Consider the following 18,834-nt stretch of genomic DNA (forward strand, 5'->3'; position numbering starts at 1 on the left):
AAACAAGCATTAACGTTTAGTACAAGCCCACAATGTTGGTAGTAAATATTTGCTTAGTCTTATCTGTAAATAGAGTTGAGACCGATAAGAGTTTCAAGTGGCACCCAAAAGAAGAGTTCAAAGTCATTCTGAAACTGATAAAAATTAGAAGAGTTTGTTAAATAGAGAAAGAACTGAAGCTATACTGTAATGGCAATTATAAATGTCTGTAAATTCTCTCTTTATTTTGGTATTATTTTTGCATGATTTTTCCATTAGTTTCACCCATTTATAATCGTGTCTTTCCATTTCCTTTTTTGTGCTGCATGTACTGGCAATTTTTCTTGCCTGCGGCTCGGCTTGTTTATTTTCGGGCGTGTCTGCATCGATTTGCATTATATTAATGCTCATATTTCACAGCAGAATGTGTGTGAGAGTGCATGAAAGAAACAATTTTTGACACAACACGTGCCATAAAAAAGAACACCCCGCCAGCAAACTAGCTAGAGGAAAAACAGCTCCAAGCAGATTACTATAAATTCATGTGGCAGCCAAGTGATGTTAACAAAAAAAATTGTTATTTTCTCCCAAAAATGAACAGAAAAGCGCTGCGAAAAGTTTGCTGTTGCATTGCATTTTTCTAATAAAAAGTAGGAGAAAAGCTCCGAAAAAGCAGGCTAAAGACGAAAGGAGATTGCGATGAGAAGGAAAAACCATTTTGCAACAGATAGGGGCGAACATGAGAGTTACAAAGGGGAGGGGAGTGGGAAGGTGGATGGGATAAACATCTCTCATTTTGGCCGCAAAAAAGTTTGCCATTGTGGCCTTTCTACCCTCTTTCTCCTTCTCCTCTTTGGCCATGTGAAACAATTTTGAATTTCAATGCGAAAAGCCAGTCAGTTTTCCTCCTCCCACACTCTCTCCTCTATCCACTTTGGCCATTTGTCGGTAATTAATTTTGTGAGTGGTTTTCCATTAATTCCACAGGATTTTAAATCATCATCGTCGTTGTCGTTTCGTCCTGGCGATGAGCTTGAAAATCAATTAATTTCCGTTCTGCTTTCGGTTAAACTTAAGCAGTCTGCAACATGTTACCAAGATGATCGGATTATGCAGTTTTCCAAAACTCAAAAGGGGAGGCATTCGAGAGAAATTAATGAATCGATTTAAGACAATAATCCTGTCTTTGTATCTCAATTGTAAATGAATTGATGAGTGTGTTATGTATTTAATTAGTTATTTAGAAGACTTGACTCAATGGAAACCGAAATTGCAACAGTTTTCGTTTAAATTCCTTGAAACCAAATTTTCGAATGCACAAACTTTATCTCCATTTCTTACCACAAACAATTAAATTTGTAGAATTTTCAAAGGGGAAATCCCATTGAAAGTTTCCCCTTTTCCCGAGCAACTTTGTCAGCTCTGGCCTGGTGGGTGTGTTGTGTCCTTATGGGTGTGTTTGGGTATCCGTTATCCGATAGCAACCGATGCAGCATCCTGTCACATACTGCCACAGCAGCTGCCATCCCTGCAATGTCCTTGCTGCAACTGCGTTAAAAATCACTCGGCAGGTCCATAAAATCCTCTCCAGATCCCCTAGCCAACCGCCCAGGGAGACACAGTGTACGACAACCTTAATAAATTTCAGAGCAAATAAGGAACTTTGGCGGGTGACAAACATTTGCTGGTGGTGGGGTGAACCAATCGATGGATTTTCTGCTTGTCTGGTTGTAATTTTCGATGTTCCTTTTATATCGCCGAACAATGTTTGATCGCTTGACTGAATTGCTTGCCTTTTTCTGCATTTCTGCATCCTTGACATAAAGCAGATGGCCAAAAAGAAGAGCAAAAAAAAGAAGCTGAAGCTGAAAATACTGCCTCCCCTTCCTGCTGTGTTGTCCTTGTGACTTGGACCTTGAACAGGTTGGGCTCTGTCCCCCATTTCCCCCATCCTGCTGGGAAATCGGTTGTGTGTGTGTTTGCGAAAAAATTTGCATAGTTTTCGTTTCATTTCCACGCAGTTTTTAAGCCGAAAATTGGATGCAGATGTTGGTATGTTGTCGCAGTGTCCACAAAAATATACAACACAACAATATATCACCTGTCGCACCAAAAGAGAAATAAACATTTTAAATAAATCCCAAAAATGCGGTTAGTAAATTGTAATAATTAAATTTGCAGTTAAAAACCCTGACAAAATGCAAATATGTTTAGGTATAAAATCTAAACCAGGGTTTTTATCGCTTTCCCTTCAGGTGGGAAATTTGCCGGGAAACGACACTGACACGCAATTTTCCTGCAAGCAATGTAAAATTCATTAAATAAACAACTTTCGCTAATTTGTGTAATTATTTATATTTATGGGACAGCTGCAAATTTCCGCACGTTTCGCGCTCATCCTGTTTGTCTGTTGCTCCTGGCACACACACATACACACACAGGCACGTATGCATGCGCACACACACACATCCTGCGAGAGGTTGCAAATTAAATGAGCGCCCATAAGTAGGCAACAGATTTCATATATTTTCAATGTGTTTTTCGGGGCCTCACCCGCACACATACACACACTCTTACAGTTTTCAATTCCCTCTCCGGGCGAGAGAACCCTCCTCCCGCCGCCATTCCTTTTAAATGGGCTGCCATTTACTTTCCGTTTCCGTTACATTCTGTGCACGACTGGCGTTGATAGGATATCACGGATATCGGGGTTGCTGAGCGGGGCCACAGAGTGCAAAGGGAGCAACGGACTGCCTTTTGTCTGCTCCCTCTTTTGCGACGCTAATGTAATTTGATTCGCTTTTGCCATCGTCGTTTTTTTTTTTTTTTTTAGTGCAAATATGGGTTAATGCGATTTTTATGTCATTTATTTTACAGACTTTTCTGGATCTGTCTGTGAGGAGCCTAGGAAAATGTAGCTTTTGTTAGCTAAAAGTTACAGTTATATTATTTTGGGAAAGGGAGTCAGTTGAAAGAGTATTTTGTTCATTGATTAAAAAGCATTTTAAACTATTTCAAGCAAAGCAATAAGATAAGAGTTAAAATTGTAAAGCTTCCATCTGAATTGAAATGGCATTTACAGCCAGAACATTTTAAAACCCGGGACTACACTGCGTATACATGATTTTTGCATAATCAAATCTTTTCTTTCCTGCCATAACAACATCTTTTGCTGCTACCATCAATAAAATGCTTCGATTTTACATAATCAAAGCCTTGTTTAGCATGGGATTGTTCATTATTTTAATTCGAATCCATAAAACAATGATTTATAGAAATTTACCATCATGCCACACTGCGTATACGTTATTTCTGCGAAATTCATATCTACTTGCTCTATTTGTTCAACTGCAATCAGTACTGCAACAAATTAAAACCCCAACTGTGTGGCATAGAACATCAACTACGTGTCAAGGGAGTGAGTAAGATTTTGCCAGGGACCACACTGCGTATGCGTGTTAGCCATGAAAACTAGTATCTTTCTAACCCGCAAACTGTTGACACTTACATGTCAGCCGCATTTAAGCCATGTTGGCCACAAGAGTTTGCAACAGCCACCGAATGTTACATTTGCAGCAGCAGCAGAAGCAGTAACTATAGCTGCAACATGTATATATATATGTATGTACACAGATCTGCGTGTCAAGGACACCAAAGAGGCAATGCCAGCAGAGTCATGCAGCTTAAATCCGATTCATAGTAATTTACCATAATTGAAATGAACATCAAAAATTTGAATATTAAATGGAAAACGGGAAATTCGAAATGGTAAATGGAATGGCTACCAAAAATCAATAGCAATTTATTAAAAATATTAACAGACGCGAATTAAGCTACGAATTGGAATTGCACACTGTTATGTAAGTCAGGCAGAGATATAGCGCAAAAAACATGTATATATCTATATGTATATATATTATATATAAATGCACACAGCACGCGTATATGCGAATATATCGGAGAATGTTGTGTGTGCATGTCAAATGTGCGTGATGGCAACGCAACCAGACGTGACCTCATCCACAGTCCAAGCACACCATCACCACCACCACCACCCAAGCCCTACTCCCCCCACTCTTATAGTACTCTGCCCCACCACACCACACCACACCACCCTGGGCCATCTATTGATGAGGCATGTGGCAAAAACCGTGAAATGTTTGTACTTGTTTAACAATTGCTAAACATTTGGAATGCACACTTAGCCACTTGTCGATATATGAATTCATTTAACACTGACCCACAGTTGCTAAAATAATTAAGTTTATTGGTTGTAGAAGCATTTCTCTTTATAATAACTTAAGGAAATTAATTTATATCACAAGTACGCGGTAGTTTTAACACATTTTAAACCAATAGTGCCATGATTGTTTCTATAAACCCCATAAATTACACTGTACCTTTAATCATCAACTAACATTACTAGTTTTCTTCTCCTTCTTTTTTTATATTTCATCGATCGAAATGAACAAATTAAAACTTTTAAACTACTGCTATTTTTAGTGTCAGAACTCATTGTATATTTATATTCACATATCTAAACTTTTGATTGCCTCGCTCTTTTTGAGCTTATTTATGCATTATTAATGCACTTCCTTTTGTTCAATGCATTTTAAATAGAGACCGGAAACCCCCGTTCGGCTTAAAATGAGAGATTAATAAGAAATTTCAATTTGTTCTCTCTGCTCCACATATTATGATCCTGAATATTTTAAAGAACTATTATTTATTTAAGCAAAAATAGTGCTTTGCTTTTGTTAGTGAGTGTTTTTATTTGCAATTTATTGATTTTTTGTGCATCTGTTCTTGCAGCGATAATAATTTATGGAATTTGTGTGTGTGTTCTTGGGATTTTATTAAACCAAATAACCTTCTATGACGTCAAACGTGTGGGCGGGGGTGAATAAATATTGTTTAGTAATTCTGCCTGTTTTTTTTTTTTTATATAGCATTTCAGGGTATAATTATTTTAGTCAGAAGTTCGCAACTTAGTGAAGGAGTCGTTTCCGACCCTATAAATCAATATATTCTTGATCAGCATCAATAGACGAGTCGATCTAGACATGTCTGTCAACAATTTTTTTTTTTCAAATTTTGTTCGAAAATTCAAAATTTTATAAGGGGTTACATCGTTAAAATTGTCAAAAATTTTGATTTTATAAAATTTTAAACTGAGTATGCAGAATAAATAAGCTAGTAAAAACTAACATAGAAACTGTTTTCGAATTAAAATTGATGCATTTTTGGCTGTGTTATGCTGTTTTTAAACTTCAGTTAATCGGAAAAATTGTAACACAAAAATATTTAAAATTATCGATTCAAAGAATGTGAATATTTATTTCATTTTCGATGTGATCTTATAATTTAATAGCAAGCTGCAAGAGTATTTAAGCTTAGACTTTCCAAAGTAAATTTTCTTTCTTGTTTATTGGTTGCCTTTAAATATTCACACCTATTACTATGTTCATAGTCGCTTTCCGGTGAATCATTTTCACTCTTTCCTAAAGCTTTTATTTATTTATTTTTGCTTTTTTGGTGACCGCCGCCAATTGACTCTAGTCAGTGTAATTACATTTAACTAGATGCGATATACACTGAGGGAAATGTGAATGAAACTTAAGAATGAAATCGATAAAGAATTTAAATATTATATAGGAGATCTGAATCTTTATTTTCTAAAATTAGGAAAACTACGAATTGACTTAACACTTAATAATCTAACATAAAGTTTCCCAACTTTTAACAAAAGTATGAAGAAGTTGATCAAAATTCATGATATTATTAACAGATATTCACAGCTGCGAATCTAAAGCTCATTTATCTAATCTGAAAATAATTAGACATAATAATATTGGTTAATTATTTAAGAGTTCTGTCTAATACAATAATATTTATTCTCAGTGTGATTTGTGGTTGCACGAATCGATTGAAATATGCAAACAATTGCAGTGGCTGAAAATGATACAGCAAATGTGTGGATACAATGCAGTACAGCATTTCCCTTTTCCCCTCCTTGACATCAAACGAACTGAGTATTTTTCCCATGAAAATTTAATTTTCACATTTAATCCAAAGCCATATTCTATGGAAATTCATGCTGAATATAATACATTAACATTTTTATATCATTTTATTTTCTGGTTTTTGACTGAATGCCATCACAATTGACTCGAAATTTTCTGCGTAATCCCTTGGGCATTTGTCTGACTCACTCGAAATTCCTTTGTGAATCCCGCGTCCGTTGATTGCAATTTGTGGTAGTTTATTCTCTGTTTTTAATGGCTGGGTGGCCTTTGTTTTTGTTTCGTGCAATTTAATGCCAACGCCAACGCAAAGGGGCATATTTGCAGTCTCATTTTAATAAACCCTTCGCACCCTTTTCCCTTGGCCATCTGCAAACAATGCTAAAAAATGAGCGAAAGCAGCGCAGTGATGTTGCCATGAAATATTTACCGCCTTACCGCCTTACCGCCTCCCATTTGTGCGAGTAAATAAACGCTGCATAAATGAGGGCGGGCGCGCGTGATGGTGATGTATTCATGAATGATGACAACTAGTCGACCTTGTCATTGTTGTAGAGTATATTTCCTACTTTACATCATCATGGGCAGTAGCAGCAGCAGTGTCTGCTTCCTTCGAATATCCTGTGGGGTTTTTTGTGTAATAGGGGAATATTCCACACACATCTCTCTATGTTTTCCTTTTAAAACACAAGTCTAGTTTTCTTAATAAGTACATGAAAATCTGAATTACTTTAATACCTTAACTACCTTATCTTTTTCCATTTAAAGTAAATATTGGATTTCTTTCAATTAAAAAACATTTAATTCTGTCTCGATTTCTCTTATCTCTGTTGCTGATCTGTTGCCTTTTTGTTTTCACTTCTATCACTATTTTTACGCGTTGATGAACAGAAAGTTGACTGAGTGACACATTTTCGCTATGAATTATTCACAGAGTCAGAGATGTGACTTTTAAATTGGTCGACACTTTGTCTCAACAAAGTAAACAGACAACATGACAAGTTTTTGCCATTAAATTGTAATTTATATTACAAAAGAACAGATGATGGATTTACATTCTAAAAAAGCTGACTGAAGCTCTTGAATTTGAAAGTTTTTATGCAAATGTTTGATATCTTAGAGATGGTCTTTACTACATAAGGTTTCATTTTTTGTTTTTTTTAAAAGTTTATTCTGTCAGTGTTGACCACCTCTGGTGCAAATGAACGCCAAGCGACTCAATAAAAGTGCAGAGCAAACATTGCATCCATCACGTGCAGGTGAGATCTGAGTGGCACAGTGCTTGTTTGCACGTTTTCTGTCTATCTGACAGCTTTAAATTGGTTGTATCTATGGGTAAAGTTGTATTAAAGATACTTTTTCGTTTGATAAAAGTTTTGTCATGAAGTTAAGGATCAATTAATACTTTTTTTATTAGTTATTATATCTGTACATTGCAGGGTATTATAATTTCAGACAGAAGCTTAAAATTTTTGAGAAAAATTGTCTGTTTTTATACCTTTTTGCAAGGTTTTATAATTTTAGTCAAAAACTAACAATAGCATCAACAAACGCAGTATGCAGATTTGTTAGTGCTATAAAACTAGCAAAAAAAATTAATCAAACAATCAATATTAAAATCAATGCAATTTCGGATTAAATATGATGTCAGAAAAACTTTGATTTTTCAAAAAAATTGTCTGTTTTTATACCTTTTTGAAGAATATAATTTAAGTCAGAAGCTTGAAACGTAATGAAGGAGTCATTTCCGACCCTATAAACCCTATATATTCTTGATCAGCATCAAAGGCTGAGTCGATCTAGACATGTCCGATCGAAAACTACATTTTTGAAATTTTTTTTAAAAATTGAAAATTTTATAAGGGGTTACATCATTAAAATTGTCAAAATTTGACAAAAAAATTAATTTTCCAAATTGTAAAACCAAGTATGCAGACTTCTTAAACTTATAAAATCTAACATAGAAAAGCTTTCCGATTTGAAATTAATGAATTTTTGGCTTAGTTATGATGATTTTGATGATCAAACTGGAAGAGTATTATAATCTTCGGCTTCTCGAAGATAACTTCTGTTTTTCTTGTTGTTTATTAACAGTTACTGTCAATACATAGTTTTGTACTATTTAACTCCATATAAAACCCTGTTTTGGTTTGGTTGAATAAATACTTTTTAATTCATTATAAAGTAATTCATTAAAATTTAATGAATTAAAAAGTATCTAAAGATACTGAATAATATTCTGTGTTAGTGCTATTACACCTCTGGCTATAGTATAAATTGATTTTTGCTCATCTTGATAAATATTTTTGAATGGTAATTATAAAATTTTCTACATGAAGTTTCTGACAATTTTCGCTATCAGAATCCTCAGGCGGAAAAGCGTCAGTGCCGCCCTTATTTTTCCCCCCGGGGCAGCCGCCATTTCAGCGATAATTTTCGTATAGTTTGCATTTCAATTTGTTTGCGGTGACTGGCCAGCAAACAACAAAAAATTGAGCGAGAAAAAAGCGAGTTTTCCTGCGTGACGAGGCATCGATTTTCCTCTGTTGTTTGCTGACCACGCCCACTTGATTGCATTAACCCCGATCGGCAGATTGCATGCAAAATGGGGGTTGTAAGGCGTTTGGATAGAGAGAGCTTGGGGAGGTTATAGGAGGCCAACTCCCTTTGGATTTCAGTTGGTTTGAATTTATTTCGCAACGTCGTTTGTAAAGATTCCCTCTTTTGTTCTTCACCAGTACATGCTCCTATGTTATATGGTATTTGTATATATATATATATATCTATGTAATATGTGTATAGTTCTGTGCTTATATAATACGTGACGCTGTTTGCATGGCAATCGGCGGCACACTCGCAGCAGGGCAAATAGCAACAGCTTGGCCTCAAATAAAAAAGAAGGCGTCGCAGAAGCTGAAACAAGAAAACAAAAAAAAAATGTTGTAAATACGTGCGGCTAACATGTGTACACGACCCGATGACTACTATAGTGGGTCATATGAGGCGGGACTCCTCTTTACCTCCCACCCAGGGAGCCCTAATAGGTGCGGACCCCCAATTCTGGGCACAGATTGCGATTGTATGTTGTGTACACATCGTAAAACCAAACTTAAACTGAAAAATTGCTTGTCAAACCATCAAAAGAGAAGCGAACGGGATGGGAAATAATATCGTATATATGGGAGAGAGATATTGAACTTGTTGAGGGAACAGTCTGAAAATTGGATCCTTTTTTCTATATCTTAAGAATTTCTAATTTCTTCTAATTCGGATTTTTTTTATCTATTTAACTTTCTCATTTATACATTTTCATACAAAAAACAAACCCTTTTCAAGAACACTTCCCCTCCATATACATATGTATCCAAGTACCCTTTCCCAGGTCTTAGTGCTATGCAGTTGAGCACATTGTCCTTGGGTAATTGAGCCGTACCTGCTGTTGAATTTCGCACTGCATTTTCCACCTACCACCACCAGGCCCTGTGCAAGCCAAAATAATTGGTCATTGTGCTTAGGAACAGAAGCTCCAGGGCAGCAGCAGGCAGGCCCATTCCCCCATAGCTATTGTCAAGGATCCCAGAGTGTGTGGGCTTAAATGCCCCCAACAAAAGGACAATGAACCACGTCAATAGACGACGAGGACAACGCCGGCTTAGACAGAAGTTATGTGACATGAATCCTATGGACTAATCAGTCACTTGATCATCATTTCCACACACATCCAGACAGAGAAAGTGAGACAAAGGGACACCAAATCTGCGATTTTGGCATTGATGCAATTATGCAGAGTGGCAGTGAAAGATTCCCATTAAGAGATTTCCCTTTTTGAAATGAATTCTAGGTGTGACTCAACGTGAAAAGCCTGCCAATATCGTTCACATCTTTAGTGGTTTGCTTTAGTTTTGGTCTCTCCCTGTTTACGATATCCTTTTGCCATTGATTACGTCATTGCGGTTTTAATGTATTTCCTCTGGCTTTTTATGGCGGGTTAAGTGTGTTTGTGCCGCCAAACAACTTGAGAAATTTTTTTTTGGGCGTCTTATTCCAGTGTCTAATGAAAGTTTTTCGCCCGAAACTTTTTCCGATTAACATTCTCTATGTTTCGCTGGCTTTTCTTTTTGTTTTCTTTCTTTTGGAGATGGATTTTAGTTACTCAATTTTGATGTCCTTTATTTTTTGTAGTTTTCCTTTTGGCCTCGGAAACTTGCATTTAACACGCAACTTGGCAAAGTTTACATGCAGAAAAATAAAGAACTAGCTGGAAAAATCTAACCTACATTATCTAGAAACTTTTCTAAAAGATCTGTTTAATTTTTGGGCTTAGTTAATGATTTGTTTTGGTTTTATTTAGTTTAGTTTTTCTGTACTATAGTACAGTATAGTACATTTTAGTTATTTTCCTTTAACTGAGTGTTCTCTGTACTTGTCGCTTTTGGGACCAATTTTCTTTGGTGGAGAAAAAAAAATGGGAAATGTGGAAACAAGCTGAGGAGCGAAACGTGCTAAATTTGGAAATGGAAATTAAGTTAGCGCCAAAAGCGAGGCAGGGCCAGAACGCACACCAACACACACACACATATACACACAGAGAGGCCAAAACTTGGAGCTGGCAGGCGCCTCCAATATGGCGTCAGGTGGTGGCCAGCCAGCCAGGAGCAGAGTAAAAGGAGGGACTGTTTCGATGGCTGCTAGCGGGGTGTGTGTGGGGTGTGTGTGTGTGTACACACAGTGGGTGGTGGTTGGTGTTGGTGTTCGTTCAGGGCTGAACATAAATTAAACTCCACTTGACAACAAGGAGCCTCGCTGCTGTTGCTCCTGCGGCTCCTGTCCTGTTCCCTGTGCCCATTCTCGCTTTCTGCGGTTGTTGCTGTGCCTGCTCATTTGGCCCATGCTCTTGGCTTTCGTTATTGTTGTTGTTTATTGTCACAGGTTAAACAAACAAACACTTGACTACACATACAGCCTGATATTACCATTACCAACTGCCTCTCTCTCCAGGTTTTCTTTCTTTTGGCAGTGTGCTAATGCTCACAAAAAGGAAATTTACATTTAGTGCTGCATATTTTTAGGAGCTCCTTGGGCCTTGTTGCGCTGTCCTTGTCGTTGAAAAACTGCAAAATCTCTGAAATCGATTTATGTCATTTGCATATATGGCCAGTAAATTCAATTATTCAATCAATATTCTGTGCAAAAAAATATATTAAATAAAAGCTTCAATTGAAAAGAGAGCTAGTTAGGTTTGCACTTTATTTCCCCCCCTGGGGATACATTGTTTTCAGTTGCCTTTGTTTTAATTATAAAATATATATACTTGATTAAGTTTTCCTGAAATTTTACAAGCTCTTTGAAACTTTGTTAGACAAGAGTTACAAAACTAAGCTGAATACTTGTTAAATTCTCTATTAAATGCAATATCCCTCAATGAAAAAACTATGATTTCGGCTAAAATTTTGGCTCAAATTTCCAATTAAATTTAACTCGGTTAAATTTAGAAGAGCCACGCACTTGGACTAGAATCAACGAGCCACAACACACACCGCCCTCTGGAAAACCCTTGGCTTATACATCTATATATATATATATTTCTATATATACATTCTATAGGAAAAGCACAGCGTAGGAGCTTAAATCAAATCGCATAAGTTGGCAGCTTTTAATGAAGGCAAAGGACGCGGCGGGGTTAGAGGAAATGGGATGAGCCGACTAGGACTAAGGAGGCGCCATCTCTCGCCGGCGTCCACCGCCACTTCATCAGGCATTCAAAATCCTCAACTCAATTTTAGCAGCCGAGTTAAGTCGCTGCCAGTTTAATCCCAAGTGCCTTCGTCCTCATCCCTTGGTGAGCCTCGTGGCTCCTCCACACCACAGCTTCTCTCCTTCCCCGATCTCTAGCACTGTCACCAGCCTGGGCCAAGTCTCCTCTTGTGCGTTTGCTCGTTATGCTCGAGTTGATGAAACGAGCGAGTCGGGGTCCCAGGCCCTAAGACCATGTATTTATGTTTGCCATAGGTTTTTTTTTGGGGGGGAGCCATGAAAACTTTTAAGGCCCTGCACGTAGAGAAAAAGCCTTGTTAAAAATGGTTTTAATTTCTCATGTTGGATTATATATGTTTTAAGGTATGTCCTTTACTTTGTAAGTGCTTTTCAACAAGATCCTACTCTTAGTTTGGCATTTAAATCTATTTAAATTTCTGTAGTAAGAAAACCCCAATAAGTAGGCAACAATTATTGAAGCATCCACTTTGCCAGAGAGTTTAGGCTTTTCCTTTATTTTTTACTGTTTAAATTTCATTTAGCATAGAATTTGTTCTATCCCAAACCCACACGGGTTATCTATTCTTTTTCCTTTTTTTTAAGGAGCAACTTGGGAGAGTCCTAGGTTATGTAGGTGGTGGTGGAGATGGCTTTGAGCATGTCGCTTGTCTCTCCGACCTCGAGTCATAAATTGGGCACAGTGGCAGCATAACAATAAGTCAGAAACACACACAATGTTGTGCTTCATTCCCTCCTCCCGTCTCTCTGTTCCTTCCTTTTCCACTGTCCCTCTTTGTGGCTCGATTTCATGCATAAATTTGAGCAGAGCCAGAGGAAACGCTTGACTTGGCAACAGTTCCTGGACGTCCTAGCTTCAGTTTGGGAGCCACATACACAGCCAGAGCTGTGTGTCCAAGCTGGGGACAGGGGACGACGTCATTTGTGCAAACATAAAAGCATTGTAAACAAACATGGCCAAACGCTTAATACCGACACACAAACAAACACAGACAGACACACACATACGCATAATACACGAAGGACCTCTGCATAAGCTGTAAGTTAAACCGTTAAAATTGGTTTGCACAGGCAAAGGGACGAAAGGTGGGGGTATAGAGTGTACTACAGTGAAGGATGCGGAGTAAGGAGTGTGCCAGTGACAGGAACCATTGTTGTCAGATAGTTTTTATACCCGCCGCTATCTCTTATCTGCTGTTTGGTTCCTCTGCCATTTTGCCAGCAAACAAGAAGTTGCCCAAGTACTCGGAGTACAGTGGTAATCCGAGTTTGTGGATATCAAAACTTGTAACAAAGCAAGTGATTTTGATTTTGATATTTCATAATGAAAGCAAAGAAAGCTTAGTTGTAGGCAAAATAAGTATATCAGACACAATATATTAAGTATACGCAGTGTGTAACATAAACTGAAACAAGTTGCTAATGAAATGAGTGAAGGGAATATGTAGAGTAAGTTTTCCTCAAGTCATTATCTAAGTATTATGGTTTTGTAGGTATCAAGAATACATATTAATATGTATATATAGGTATAAATAAAACTGAAAATCAATTTATAAAAGAACTAGAAAAGAAACTTATATCGGGAAGCCCAAGTTTACATACCCTTGCAGTTTGCAATTGAATTATTGGATCGAATTGGAAATCGAATATCAATATTTTTATAAACCTATTTTTTTGACTTATCTAAGTTTAAAACACTCATAACTAAGTCAAAAAAGCCTTAAGGGGGTAGACCACCCTGAACGCATGAAATTTGGAGGGTTTTTCAAAAATTCATTTTGACTAAGTTATTGGGAATACAACTTTTTATTTATTAGTACATCAAAGTACATATGTTAAACTAAAAAATACTTATTGAAAGAAAAAAAAATATTTACGAACCTCGGAGATATAGCCAGTCAAAAAACGAATTTTTTTTAGGGAATGGTCGGATGGTGTACATGCTGCACACCACATTTGTTATCCGAAATTCAAAAACAAAAATTCTTTATAAGCTATATAAGTATGGCTATAGCATGACGTAGCCGTTTTTGGAAATAATTTTTTTTGAGCAAATGGGAGCACTTTGAAAAAAAAAATTTTTTTTTTTAACAAAATTTTTGATTTAAAAATTTATAACTTTAAAACAAAAAACATATCGAAAAAATCCTACGTCATGCCATAGAGGGCATTATAGAGAAGCTGTGTAAAAAATTTGAAGAGAATCGGTCCGGCGGTTTTTGGGAAATCATGTACACCGTTTTAAAAAACGTTGTTTTGAGAAAAACGCAAAAGAAGATAAAGAAAGTACTCTACGGTATACCGGCAGCGCTCACTTCTAATGGCTGTAGAATCCACAAGTAACGAGATATTTTTAAGCCCGATGTCTTAAAATGACCGTAAGAATATCAGCATCAAGATTGATTAAAAAAAAAAAATTATATTTTTAAAAAATGTCAGGGTGGTCTACCCCCTTAAATTGAATTCGGAAAGCTTTCCTTTATTAGTTTTTACAAGGTTTATAAATCTGCATACTGAATTTACCATTTTAAAAAATTCAAATTTTTTCCAATTTTTGACAATTTTAATGATGTAACCCCTTATAAAAATTGGAAATTTCGAAAAAATTTGAAAAATTTATTTTTGGATCGGACATGTCTTAAACTACTCGGCTGTTGATTCTGATCAAGAATATATATGATTTATAGGGTCGGAAATGACTCCTTCACTGTTTTACAAGCTGTCGACTGAAAATATATTAAGGATATAAAAATGTTTCATTTAATAGTATCCTTTTTCGAATCTTTCGATTGATTTTAATAACACAGGTATTTAATTAAGTTTCCATTTATAAAATGCAAATACTTTTTTGCATTGTTATACTCAGTTTACTTTAATTATCTTCTGTGGCCTTCAGGGCCAAGCTGTACGCTGAGCTCTGAGTTGTTTATCCTGCGCTGGCCCAGCCAATATTCTCCTATCTCACCCGATTCCTCCCGATTCATTCCTCCAACCTTTGTGGCTGTCACTTAACCGCACGCGCCTATAAGCAGGCAATACATTTTAACGGTAATGGAGAACGGAGAAGGATAAAGCAGGTGCCGGAGGAGGGGGAACGGGAGGAGAATGGCTGGGTAACTCATCACTTATGGCCATTATGTGATTGTCCCTCCATGGCAGGCGGCGCATACAGAAATGTATGTAAATCCATCCACATTCTCCTCGCTATTCGGAATGTGTAATGATGGTAATCTTGATGATGATGCTCCTGCTCCTGCTCCTGCTGCTGCCGCCGATGGCAATGTGTGGACAATGTAGTACCTGCCTCTGGCCTAATTTGAATGTGTGAGCGACAGAGTGCATCGTTGCATTTGTGGTCGTGCGGCAATTGCAACCATCGGAGATGTCAAAAGTTGTTTGCAACACAAAATAACCGAAAAACAAAAGAGTGTATTCTCTGAAATACCCTAATTTGTTGAGAGCATTTTCATATTTTTCTATGGAAAGTCAATTTTATTGCAGATGATAAGGCTCACAAGTTGAAAAAGACAAAACTTTCACCTCGTTTTATGAGTTTCAGAGAATTAGAATTAATAAAACTCCTTGTGGTCGAGTGAGTTTCCTCCTACACGGTGTTCCGGGAACATATATCCCTCTACATTATATATCAAGCAATTAGCTTGGATTTTTCAACAGAACTCTGACCACATTTTAAAGGATAAGAGCTGAATTATCAACACAGAGTGGCAGCAGCAGCATCCTGCTTCCACCACCTTAACCCATTGTTGACTGTCGTGTACAATTTGCAGAGTGCGCGACAGAGGGGAAGATGAGTCCTTGATGGTTCAATTTAATGCCAGCCGCCCATAACCCCACACACACACACCCACACACACACACGTGGGTGTGGTCGGCCACGCCCCTGATTGAGTTACATGCTGCATTACCCATGCATCCGCCTCGGCATAGCCCACCAGGCCAGGCTACTGTGATGGTCAGCATTTGAGCAGAGGATTTGCGTAAGCGAACCACATAAATTGTGATGGAATCCCAAAGCCACTACCACCACCACCTGCAATGGAGCTTGGAGCCACGGCGACACCCACCAGTGAGTGAGTTACCTATTACCAGTGTTCCGCCCGGTGAAAGGTCGGAGACTAGAAAGGCGAACCACAAATCCCCAGCATGCGCCGAGTTTGGAACGAGGTGAGCGAGGGAGCGGCACGTGTACCGCCCGGGCAATTTGCTCCTGCGGTCTGTCTGCCCTAATGCCATGCTGCCCCATTTGCCATCCCGTTGTGCTGATGGATGACCATCAAAATTCCCAACATTATCGCCACCGCCACCTCCCTTTAAGCTTATCCTTTTGACGGACCCGACCCTATTCTTTGTTCTTGTTGCTCGATTGCCCGTCTGAAGTTGACCGAGTAACTTCCCTTTGCAGCGACACAAAAACCAAGCCAAGCCAAGTCCAATGTCAGCTTTGCCAGCTGCCTTTTTGTTTACAATTCCACAAAACAAATTCAAGTTAAATTTAGCTGGGGACAGGGGAAATGGAAGGGGAGTCAAACAACCATGACGATTTAAAATTTCTAGGGATTTTGGAGGGTCGTATCTAGCTGTCCCTTGGAAATCAATTCATTCGAGTTGGTGCCTCCAAAGGAACTAGTTCTTTCCAGACAGGACAAGGATTCAAGTGAAAATATAAATAATACATTGACTTATATTATAGTAAAACTAACTGAAAACTATTAAAAGTATTCATAGACATCTTCTGTCTGATAATAGATAATATAGAATAACTAATAACGAGTTCGGAGATCTAAAAATAAAATACGTATTTATTAGGAAAATGTATCATGATAAGGGAACTAGTTTTTCCTTTCTTTTAGGAGCCAAACTCTCCAGTTCCAACTCTACTCCTCTCTGTTGTTACCCAGATCCCAGCCCGACTGAAATCATAAATTTTAAATGTAGTCAAGGGCTGAGCTCCTCCCTACTCCTCCACTGTTGCTCCACTTCCCAAAGGAGCAGGAGGTGGAGCCGGAGCTGGGACTGGGGGCAGAAAAGGCAAACAGTTCCGCTACGCTTCAATCTCGAATCGCTGGTTGTCTCACTGGGAGACGAACTAATTTGCATATTTTTCGAGCGCTCCCTTCTTTTGTTTCATCATGGGGGGGTAGGGAGTGTCCTCAGTCCCTCAGTTGGCTAGAAGAGCTGTCCCTCAATTAAACTGTCATGTCAAAGTCAGCCGCGTCAATGGCGGCATTGAAAATGGCAATGGCCAATGGATGTGGGGTTATCGATGGTGGTGGTGGTTGTGGGGGACTCTCTGTCGGGTAAGGATTCAGTCTCGGTCTCGGGTTCTCCTCCTTTCCTCGGCTCTAGTCACTGCGTTGGCTTTTACGGCCCATTCGGGGCCGGCACGTCACTCGGATTTTAAGTGCCAGCCGTCGTAGGTGGTGTCCTTCCTACTCCTGCTCCTGCCAGCATCCCTGCCACCCACCATCACATTCTCCCGTTGGCTTTCGTTCAATTCAATTTGCTCTGTTGCTATTTCAGGCCTTGCCTAGCATCAGCCGTTGCCTTCTGACATTTCAAATTGATTCTGTGCGATTTATGTATATCATTTCCACCCACACATCCACACGGAGACTACTGTGTGTACTCTATACGTGATTGTGTCCTCCGGTTTTGGGCTATCGGGGCCAATACAAACATCAGCAAATTATAACGATTATTGTGGGGATTTATTAACTTGCCGGATGCAATGTGACAAGCATATAGAAGCCTTTGAGTCCGGACATAATTATGAAATGTAGGTAGTTTTTACAGATAAATCCTTGAACAATTTGAAACCATAATCCCTCTCCTCATTAGGAATTTTCCAAAAGCGAAACCATGTTCCCTGGAACTTGACATGAAACGAGTTCCCCTTAAGGACCCTCAGAAACTTCCCGAACAAGCCCTTGGCATTAAAACCAAACTAAATGGAAACTACACACAGGTTCAAGGAGATGGAAATATGTGGTGTTTGCTAACCACATTCATCTATGAACTAAACTAGCCATAAAATAATTGAATTCTTAACCCAGTTACATGTCAAGGTCGTACTCAATCCACCCAGTATTGCTACAGTCTTTTCACCAGAACTGTGATAATGAGTGATGAGAGATGAACACTCACACCTGCTGCCAGGTAACGAAAGTTTAATGTCTCTCTGGCAGTGCAATATTGATAAATGATTGACTTTAATGTTGATTTTTTCATTGTCCCTCCCCGCTGACTGAGACCCCCCCCTAGCAACGGCAGAGAGATCAAGTGAAAGGCAATGTCGTGGGTGAAAACTATTTTAAGCATTTCGTGGAAAAAAAAGCGAGGGTGGAAACTGCGGGACAATGCAGTGACGTAAATTAAGCAATTGCCACAGTGAGAATAATCAAAACTGACTTGTTTCCAAGATTATTATAGGCTAAAAAAAAGCAGCTCTGTCAAGCCTTTCAAACCTCTTAATTAATTATAGATTTAATTTATTGAAACAGAATTGATTAGTATAGATGCGATGCCTGTTCCTTTTTGCATTTGTCTCAGTGCATCCTTCCAATCGAGAGGAGGGATGTTTTCCAAAGCTATGGTGATAGGGGGTCAGTGGATGGCAGGATATCGCGATTCTAGCTGATGTCATTCAGCTAGACGACAAGGACTCGTGGCTTCTGTTTCTCTGATGGTTTTCGTCTTGGTTGCCTAAAGCCAAATTAAATAAATAGAAATGTTTTTGTTCGCTCTCTCTTTTTTCTCTTCTGTGGTTATATGCCATCGTTCTAATGAAATTCTAACACGCGCTGCTTTTCAAGTAGGCGATGAATACTGTCTCTGTGTGTGTGTTTGTGGTGTGTGTGTGTTTGTTTGCGGTGTGTGTGTGTGAGTGTGTGTGTGTGTGAGCAGCTGGTCATAATGAGCCACTTGAGTGGCGCACACGCATGCAAAAAGCATTCGAGGCCAACAAAGTCGTTCGTCCTGCGGTCGTTCGGTAGATCCAACATCTGACCTTCGGCCAGAGACAATGCCAAGGCTCGATGAG

General features: G+C 38.5%; 2 protein-coding genes across 4 annotated transcripts in view; both read left to right on the top strand.

The window, feature by feature from the left end:
* eIF4EHP (eukaryotic translation initiation factor 4E homologous protein) overlaps window positions 1–18,834 on the top strand; it is a 51,578-nt gene that overhangs the window by 26,720 nt on the left and 6,024 nt on the right. The window lies entirely within an intron of this gene.
* The window catches only part of Syx1A (Syntaxin 1A), a 47,525-nt gene that overhangs the window by 22,828 nt on the left and 5,863 nt on the right, over window positions 1–18,834 (top strand). The gene's annotated exons all lie outside the window — the stretch shown is intronic.

The sequence above is a fragment of the Drosophila serrata genome, unplaced genomic scaffold (genome assembly GCF_035046125.1).
Source record: "Drosophila serrata isolate PLE 108 unplaced genomic scaffold, ASM3504612v1 contig_32, whole genome shotgun sequence".
Taxonomy (NCBI): domain Eukaryota; kingdom Metazoa; phylum Arthropoda; class Insecta; order Diptera; family Drosophilidae; genus Drosophila; species Drosophila serrata.